Source organism: Canis lupus, chromosome 17, assembly GCF_003254725.2.
Source record: "Canis lupus dingo isolate Sandy chromosome 17, ASM325472v2, whole genome shotgun sequence".
Lineage (NCBI taxonomy): Eukaryota > Metazoa > Chordata > Mammalia > Carnivora > Canidae > Canis > Canis lupus.
In genome coordinates this window covers 52551889-52560866 of record NC_064259.1, presented here as the reverse complement: position 1 = coordinate 52560866, position 8978 = coordinate 52551889, and the positions used below count along the sequence as shown (strand labels likewise).

General features: G+C 38.7%; 1 protein-coding gene across 4 annotated transcripts in view; it reads left to right on the top strand.

Annotated features, from left to right (window-relative positions):
• The first annotated feature begins 27 nt into the window (after window positions 1–27).
• CSDE1 (cold shock domain containing E1) overlaps window positions 28–8978 on the top strand; it is a 39454-nt gene continuing 30503 nt past the window's right edge. For all 4 annotated transcript variants that reach the window (XM_035700778.2, XM_025453444.3, XM_025453443.3 and 1 more), the window contains exons 1-2: window positions 28–157; window positions 7858–8245. The gene's annotated coding sequence lies outside the window, so the exon portion shown is untranslated. The remainder of the gene's footprint in view (window positions 158–7857; window positions 8246–8978) is intronic.

Below are 8978 nucleotides of genomic sequence, written 5' to 3'. Positions count from 1 at the left end.
GGCGTATTAGGAGTACCTCCCCCCCCCCAACACCCCGCCCCGCTTCCCGTGCACGCGCTCGGAGCCCGCAACTCTCGCGAGAGAAGCGAGATTTATTCCTACGTACCGGGCCGTGCTGCTTATGGCGGCGCTGGAGAGGGGGCGCTGAGCTGTTGGGGTGAGTACGACCTCGGGGTCCAGTTGGGGGTAGCAAGAAGCCAGTCTAGGGACAGATGAGAAGACCAAGACTAACGGGAGAGACTTCTGAGTCAAGGTGGGCACTCCTAGAGCTCCGGGCAGAGAAGATTTCCCCCTGAGTCTCTACCCTGGGCTTTTCCACCTGGCCCCCGTTTAACTGTCTAAGCTTCACGTCAGGCCTCAGAGCAGAAACGAAGAGCCTAGGCCAGGCAGCCGCGCGTGGTGGTGGTGGTGTCTACAGTGGGGGGAGGGAGCGAAAATGGAGGCTCCGACCGCAGCCAAGATGGAGGCAGGGGTGCGGGGCTCGGGCGCGGAGGCTGCTGGGAATTGTAGTCTAGCCACTTCCTCCTCTGCGGCTTGGTGGGGGAAACGGGAACTACAAGTCCCGGCGGGCGGGGCGAGGGGGTGGTGGCGCGGTCCTTTGTGTGAGACTGGAGGAGCCCGAGGCAGAGGGTGAGGGGCCTACTCTCACTGTGGACCGTATAGTTTACTGTCTTGTCACCTGCTCGAGGATCTGACTACGAGTATCAGAGCGCAGTGCGGTACTGGCGCCTCCTTCGTGTATGGACCGAGACCCTGCTCCATCTAAATGCTCAGAGCCTTTTCCCCGGCCACGTCTGGCACAGTAGCACACTCGAAGTGTCATCTTTACTTAGGCTCACCTGGAGCTGTCTGTCTTGAGTCTCAGCACCCAGCCTTCCCTTCTTGCTCCCCCTTCGGCTTCTTGAGAAAGGGAACCAATCTCTAATCTTAGGCACGTGGCTCCCTCTCTAATATCCTGGGATTAGGGCGTGCTGTTAGAGCTCAGTGGAGTCGTCCTTAACACCGTCTCTGGTTCTTTGGTGCAGGAGCCTGGCCTACATTGAGCAATGAACGACTTGGCTTCGTCATTCTTTGTAGTTTTTTAGAGCCCTGGTTGGAGACACTTGAGGTTTTTAACCGATATTTTATCAGTATAAAATTTTAGAGTCACAGTTCTTTTGCTTTAAGATTTTCCTTTAGAAACACCCAGACTGCTCCTTTCTTGCTTGACTCAAACGTGAGGCAGGGAACGCTCCCTAAAACAGCCTTCAGTCTGCAAACACAAAAATCTGAACATTGTAGGATGAAATTATTTTGCACCTCAAATGAGTGAAAGAATGTGGGCCTTTTTAAAAGAGTTTGGAGACAGGGCTGGAGATGGAGGGAGGACGCCCAATGGCACTGTAAAAAAATTTCCTTTGATAGACTTAGTTTTTTATAAGGATGCTATATGAACTGGCAGCTCTTGGCCAGAGCCACCGGTTTATAAAACGTAGGTACTAAGCTATAGCTCATGAGTTATTCTATATCAAAATGCTGAGTAATTTTCGAGTTTCTAGAAGATAAGCATTCTCAATACTACATTGAGGGGCAGTATAATAGCTTGGTGCTTTTTGGGTACTAGTGAATAATAGATGTTCTTGGTGTGGATAAGGAGAGGGTTTTTATGCCTGAATGGGCATATGCCTGAGTCATAATATCTAGATAAATATTCAACCTTGTTTCTATTTGTTTCCTTTTAGCCTTAGGCCTGAAATAAAAGAGATGGTAGTGGTTTGAGTGATTTTGCAGCTGCTCTGGATGTTTACCATTGAGATGAGTATTTATAGCAGCTGAGTTGAAAAGTAAAGTATTTGAGGCGCAGAAGATAGGTTTTCTTTTTTTGTAAATAAGTTCTGACTTCCCAAGTATGACCTTTAGAGTGTGGTTCTAGTAAATTCCTGCGAATCAAAAATGAGAGCATGAAAGCTGGCATATAGTAGTCCTGCTTTATTCCATTCCTGCTTTCCCCTCCACCCATCTGAAGACACACTGTTTGGGGGCATCCAGCATTTTTTAAAAATTACTTTATTTTAAATTGTGGTAAAATATACATAACATAAAATTTACCATTTTAACTTTTTTTTTTAAGTGTATGGTTCAGAGTTACTAAGTTCATTCATGTTGTTGTAAGGACCATACTTTTGACAAGGTAGTTGAAACATGGAAATGCTGTTTTGACAGACTTTAAGGAGCTGAATTTTAAGACTGTATTACAAAATAATAGTATTTTGATTTTGTTAAATAAACACCAAAAGAATTGATGTGTCTTCTTAGCTTTGTTTTTTTTTTAATTTTATTTATTAAAGATTTTATTTATATTTCATGAGAAAGAGAGGCAGAGACACAGGCAGAGGGAGAAGCAGGCTCCCTGCAGGAAGCCCGATGTGGGACTTGACCCCAGGACCCTGGGATCACTCCCTGGGCCGAAGGCAGGCTCTAAACCACTGAGCCACCCAGGAATCCCTGTTTTGTTTTGTTTTGTTTTTTAAAACAAAAGGGAACCTACTTTGAGATCTTTGACTCGAACTATCTTATGGAGAGCTGTAAAACTTAGATTTTTCATAATAGAGAATTATGGCCACAAAAATTAATACTTTTGAAAGACTTAATGGCTAGACTGTCTCCAGGGTGAAATTGCTTTGGTAGGAATGATTTGTTTTCTTGTTTTCCATCATTTCTCGATGTTAAATTCTTTCTTGCCAAGTCAGGATTTTAAAAATTCCTTTGTCTACAAATTGGAATGTTTCCACTTTGATGTAGTTAAAAACCATGCAAAACTTTTTTTCAGTTAATCCTGCCATGTGCTACATTTTTCATTAGGGTTATTAAGCTCGAATATGATGTTCTGTAGGCAGCATTCTGTTCAGAAGTATTGAATGATAATTTTATTTTGGGGGTGCTTTTATATTATGTCCTTTAATGCTGAGGTAAAACTGTGTAGTTGAAAATAAACTGATTAGCAGTTTCTTCACAGTTACCATGTAGGCTGTCCATTGCTGTATCAAAAGGCCAGAAGATAACAAGTTTCTTATTTTCATTTCTGCTTCTCAAATGTAAGTTTAAGCTCCTGCTGTGGTCAGGTTTGCTGGATACTGCTCCTTTCATCTGTGAGAGTGTCTGCCCAAGAGCCTTTTGTTTGCTATTTATTGGGCATGCCAGTGCCTTTTGCCTTCCTGAGCCTATACTTGCTGTGACCAATACAGTAGACATTAGTTAGCCATGTGTGGCTGTTGTGCATTTATACTGTGAACATTCTGAAGTGAAATGTCTGTAACTGTAAATTAAACATTGGATTTCGAAGAAAACTTTTTTAAAGATTGATTACATACGGAAAATAACATTTTGGATATATTTCGTTAAATAGGAGACTTAAAGTCAGTTTCACCTGTTTCTTTCAATGTTACTTTGATTACCAGAAAAATTTTAATTATATATATGGCATGCACTATATTTCTGTTGGACAGTGCTGGTCTACACTATTTTCTTGTGTTTGGAGCATTCAGCTTCTTCCTACACTGGCATCTGTCCCATTTCAAAGTATTAGTATATTGTAAAAAACAGTTAAATAATAGATGGATATAGAACTTTAAATATCTTAGTAGCTGTTCAGGTAACTCAACCCATCATAATAGCTATTACTAAACATACAAAAAGATAGTTGCAACAATTTTTAATTTCTGCCTGACATGTTGCTGACTTTAATTATCTAAACTTTATCATTTTTGTAGATTCTAAAGTAAAAGTGAATTAAAGCCGATTAAGCACTTCGGTATACAAGTTATAGCAAAATATGACATACTTGTCTTGAGTTAAAGCATCAAGAAATAGGAATGGGGAAGTTAGGGTAATAATAATATTCATATACAACAGCAATAGAGACCTATGCTGCTTAATTGGATCTTTGCTCTTCTCAAAAAAAAAAAAAAAAGTACTTTCTGAAGAAAGTGGGTTAGGTGGGGAGACTATAGACTGGTTTAGCCTTTCATTACCCTTCTTCCCAACTAAGTGTTGTACAAACTCTGAAAATAATTTGTCAAAATGACAAACTGGGTTGTGATACATTTTAGATGGATTGCTGGCCACATAAGTTTTAGTTCAACATATATTTAGTGCCTCATATGTGCTTGATTTCTACTAGTCCTTTTGAGGTAAAGCAGCAAACTGGGGGGAAACTGTAAATAACAAAACAGGTGAGGATAATTTTGAGACAGGTGAAATAAGGAATAACTATTTGGGTTATCAGTGTAAGTAAAGGAATTAGCTTTAACTCCTAACTAAAACATTGACATAATAGTTGATTATTTACTAGGGATGCTACTGGTTGCAAACTGAGCAAAGGGAAAGGGAGTAGATTACTTAGCAATCAGAGAGACTCTCAGATCAACATTTAAATTGCCTTAGTATTTTGGTTGGTACTCTATTTCATGTGACTTGTGTCTAGCCTTTAAGGGTTACAGGGAATGCACTGTGTTTAGAGGGTTAAGGCAGAAGAGTTGTCAGCACCACTATGAATGTTAATAATCTTGGCATAAGTGCATAGCCAATTTTATTAAAATGCCCGGTGGGTACTTTTTAAGTGTTTCATTAAGCGTTAATTTGAATGAAAAGTGTTTAGTTAACCACAGAAATCTCATAGCTGTGAAGGTACTAATGAAGTGAAATTCTGCCACTTTCAGTTTTTCATGATAGTTGATGGGTTTGTTTGAGCTTTAATAGATCCTAATAGGCTTCATTAGTGCCCAAGACTGGCTCTGCAGTACTCCAGATTTAGATTCTGGAAGTCTCATTTCTGTGTTACTAAGTGACAGTACAGTTCTTAATACAATACCCTGGACTGGGTTCATCCAATTCAAGTTTTTCAAGATAGGTGGTTTTTCTTGATTTTTTCCCCCCAGGATATATTCAGTATTGTCCTTAGCAGTTTGATAAAAATTTTTGCCTGTTTTATTAGATAGCAGTTTTGAGGTCTTTCGTTCATATATGGGTGTAAGATAGTAAAATTAAACCAGTGTATCGAATCTGTATTTTTAAAAGAAGAGGTTACTTCTTGATGTGATAAGTAAGACTTTATACAGTTAACCAAAACAAGAATTTCAGAAGTTGGTAGAACTGTCTGCACTTAAATTGTGGTATCTTTTTCCTATTATGGATTAACTACCTTTTTGCTTTTGTAGTTTTTGTTACGGTTAAGTTTGGCGGTGCTGAGGGGGCCTGTGATAAATAAACTTGAGTTTGTTTCATAATTGGAGGAACAAGATACATAGAAATATGAAGTCAGCAAAGGGCAGAAATGACTTGGTATCAGAATAATGAATGGGAGGTACTGCCTTACACAGTGGAAATTAGTAATAATGGAAGGGTCAAGACTTTTTTGTCACTTGGAAGATAGTAAAATTATCTTTTGGGAAGACTCATATGCATGAAGAAGACTAGAATTCAGGAATCTCGCAAGGGTTATATTTAAGGATTAAGCAGGAAAACGCACCTATCTAGGAGAACTGGAGAGCAGTCAAAAAAGTAAAAGAAGAAAAGGTAGAATAGAGAACATCTTAAATAATGGTTCTTAAATCCTGGCTGCAAGTCAGAAACACAGGGGCCCAAGTTGGAGGGAGGATAATAAACCAACTCCTGGGACCTAACCCTAGTGAAATTAAAATAGAATCTCGAGGTAGGATCCAGGCTTTGGTTTTGTTTTTGTGTTTTGTTTTGTTTTTTCACTTAAAGTAATCCAGGTGGTTGGGTAGGACATGCAGCCAGGATTAAGAACTTCCTATCTAGGATGCTGGAAAAACGACTAAAGATTTTGGACAAAAAAATGAGGTGAAATTGGGATTTTATATCGATCAGTCGGGCAGTGTTATGTGAAAGAAAATGGAAAGGATTGACAGTGGAAGTTAAAGATGCGTTAGATACTTGGACTAAAATATGGCATCATTTAGGACATAAGATCTCTTGAAGGAAATACTGATAAGACTTGAAACATTGGGGGTGGAGATGGAGTGGGAAGAATTAAAGATAACAGAAGTGGCCCTACTTCATCCAGTTAAATTATTCTTTAAGTGGGGACTGGGCATAAGTATTTTTTAAAGCTTCCCATATAATTGGCAACCATTGCTCTAAGAAGTCTTTAGTCTGGGAAATGGAATGATCCAAATAAAATTTGAAAGATGGGCAAATGTAGTATTTGATATTTGAAGTAATCTAAAGTCAGGGAATGTTAGGTATAGCCATAAGAAAATAAAACCCAGCCACCTATCTACTGTTGATAAGTTTTCATTTTACATAATGTGAAATTGAAATTTTGAGAGATGAAGTGACTTGTTTGTGGCATTTTACTAGGTTGTGTCAGTGAATGGACTTGAGCTCCCCTGGTCTAGACTATTTCACAAGCTCTAGCCTCTCACCATATAGTCATTTTTATTTCTGATTTTAAAATAAATACACTGTTCTTTTTTTTTTTTTTCATTTCTGAAACTAAGTCTATCCTTTTCTTCTCCCTGTGTAAATCATTTAGCTAATGGCACCGGTTTAGTTAATACTTGAATCAGTGCAAAAGAATCGTTTTTATGGTCATATAAAACACAGGTCTGTGGCTTATGTATTTCACTTCCCTGTCTTTTCTCATCTTGTTTCTTTTTTATAGATATTTCTCATCTATTTCTGGCAACAGCTCAAACGAGATTTCTGTTTCCTTCACTAAATTATCTCCCATAGGATTTCGAGACTTAATACCCTTTCATCAAGAGCTAAGACTATTTCCTGTTATATCAAGTTGAAATACTTCATAATCTGGCTCCACTACACCTGTCACACCGCATATCCCATTTCACTTAGAGCCAGCAGCCCTCTGTTCTGGCCAGACTAGCCTATTGATTCCTCTGAAACAACAAGCCACACTTGTTGTCACAGTCTTTCACATAATAAACCTCCCTTGATGTCAGGCATAGAAAATCATGGGACGCCTGAGTGGTTCATGGGTTGAACGTCTGCCTTCCGCTCACAGGATCCAGGATCGAGTCCTGTGTCGGGCTCCCTGCGGGAAGCCTGCTTCTCCCTCTGCCTATGTCTCTCCCTCTCTCTCCTTCTCTCCCTCGCTCTCTGTCTCATGTATAAATAAATAAATCCTTTAAAAAAAATCATATACATGGTCCCTGCTTTCAAGAACCTTAGAATTTAGTGGCATACCTGTGTTTGGCTTATGTGACATGCCTAGAATACTCAGCTGTTTTAATTCTCTTAAAAATTTACCTGTTTCTCCAGATTAAGCCTCCACTTCTGATTAAAAGTCTTCTCTGTGCTCACCATGTTGCTTCAATGTACATACAGTGGTGAATAATTAGTAGTTCTAGGAAATGGTATATGACACAGTACTTAGATATTGAGAAAATGAATTTTTGGCATTTTCTGTATTTTATATTCTGGTTTTTCTCCACCTGTAACTCTTGTCTTTTCAACAAGAGCGTAAATTATGCGATGACAGGAACTTCTTTTATTTTTCCTGTGTGGTAGCACGCCTACCACAGTGCTAGATGCTTATAAAACATTTGCGTTAAGCTGAATATTATGCTGTATAACTTAGAATTTATGGTGTGGTGGTGTCACCAAGGAGTGTGAAATAATTTCCCATTCTGAGTGTGTGATACCAAAGGAGGTAGTATCCATTAGCACTTGAAAGATTTCTCAAATAACATCAAATGAATGTGCCTCCAGGTTTCCTGCATTACTTGTTTAACCAATGATACTAAGTTTATGAAGAAGTGAGCTTATCCCTCTACCAACCCTCTGTCCTGGTTTTTTATGTAAATTATACTTAATGTCTTCATTTTGTATCTCTAGTATGAAGTGTAACAGAACAGACTTTACCACCTGAAACTTGCTGCTTCAAGTTCAGATCAGACAAGGAACAAACCTCGAAACAACAAGACCAAAGAAGAGTACACTTAAGTTGAAGACACAACACTTGATCTGAAACAAGAAGTTTGTGCCTACTCAACAGCTTTGAAAGAGCACTTCCCAACGCTGCTAGTAGTCTTTGTTTTCTTCAGTGCTGTACTGTGAGATTGCCCGGTGCAGCAGCAGTTGTATTCTTTATTAGCTTGATAGATCATTTTCTCTCGCTCTTTTTTTTTTTTAATACTAGCAACTTTCATCCTTTGAAACGTGTGCTGAAAAAGAAGAATCAGCAAATACTACTGAAAGTGCAATATTTGATTATCACTGCGAGGTAGGTTTTTCGTTTTTTTTCCAGCAAGAATCAGTTTATAAATTTTTAATTTCCTAATTGTTTTGGTCAAATATAAAATCTTTTTAATCTGTTCTCTTCTAACGGTATTCTAACAGTTTATATTCTCAACTAGTCTGAAAATATCAAGACTGGATTATTTAACTTATTGTCTTTTAATTAAACTAAAACAATATTTATGGCCAAACTATGGGATTTTTCACACAGGATTACATTTGTTAATATGTGTGTATCTCTCTTAATTTACTGGTCTCAGAAAGAAAAACTCACATCTGTACTGTTTCAAAGTTAGGGTTTCAGTTATGGATGCCCTTCACAGTCTGTGTTCAGAGGTCTCTCTAAAGGGATAGAGAAAGCTTAGAGAGAAGGGACATTTAAGAGGGAGAAGACTCCTCTGGTAGCAGCAACAGAATGACCAGATTCAGGGAGATCTGAAAGCATGTAGTATATAGTGAGTATTCCATTATAAACAGTAGGAAATACAGTTTTGTGGGTAGAGAGAGTAATTAGAAAGGAAAGTTTACTGGAGGCAGGCTCTGAAGGCCCAACTGTATTTGACTTTGTGGAGAAGTCATCAGATGTTTATATTTATAAGCAAGGGCTTAATGGGCTTTTTAAATTTCAAAACTGATATCATTTAGTTGCTTCAGATTTTAAAGATACACTTAAAGTTAGATATTCAGAAGTGTATCTTTAAAAACATGGTGCAACTTTT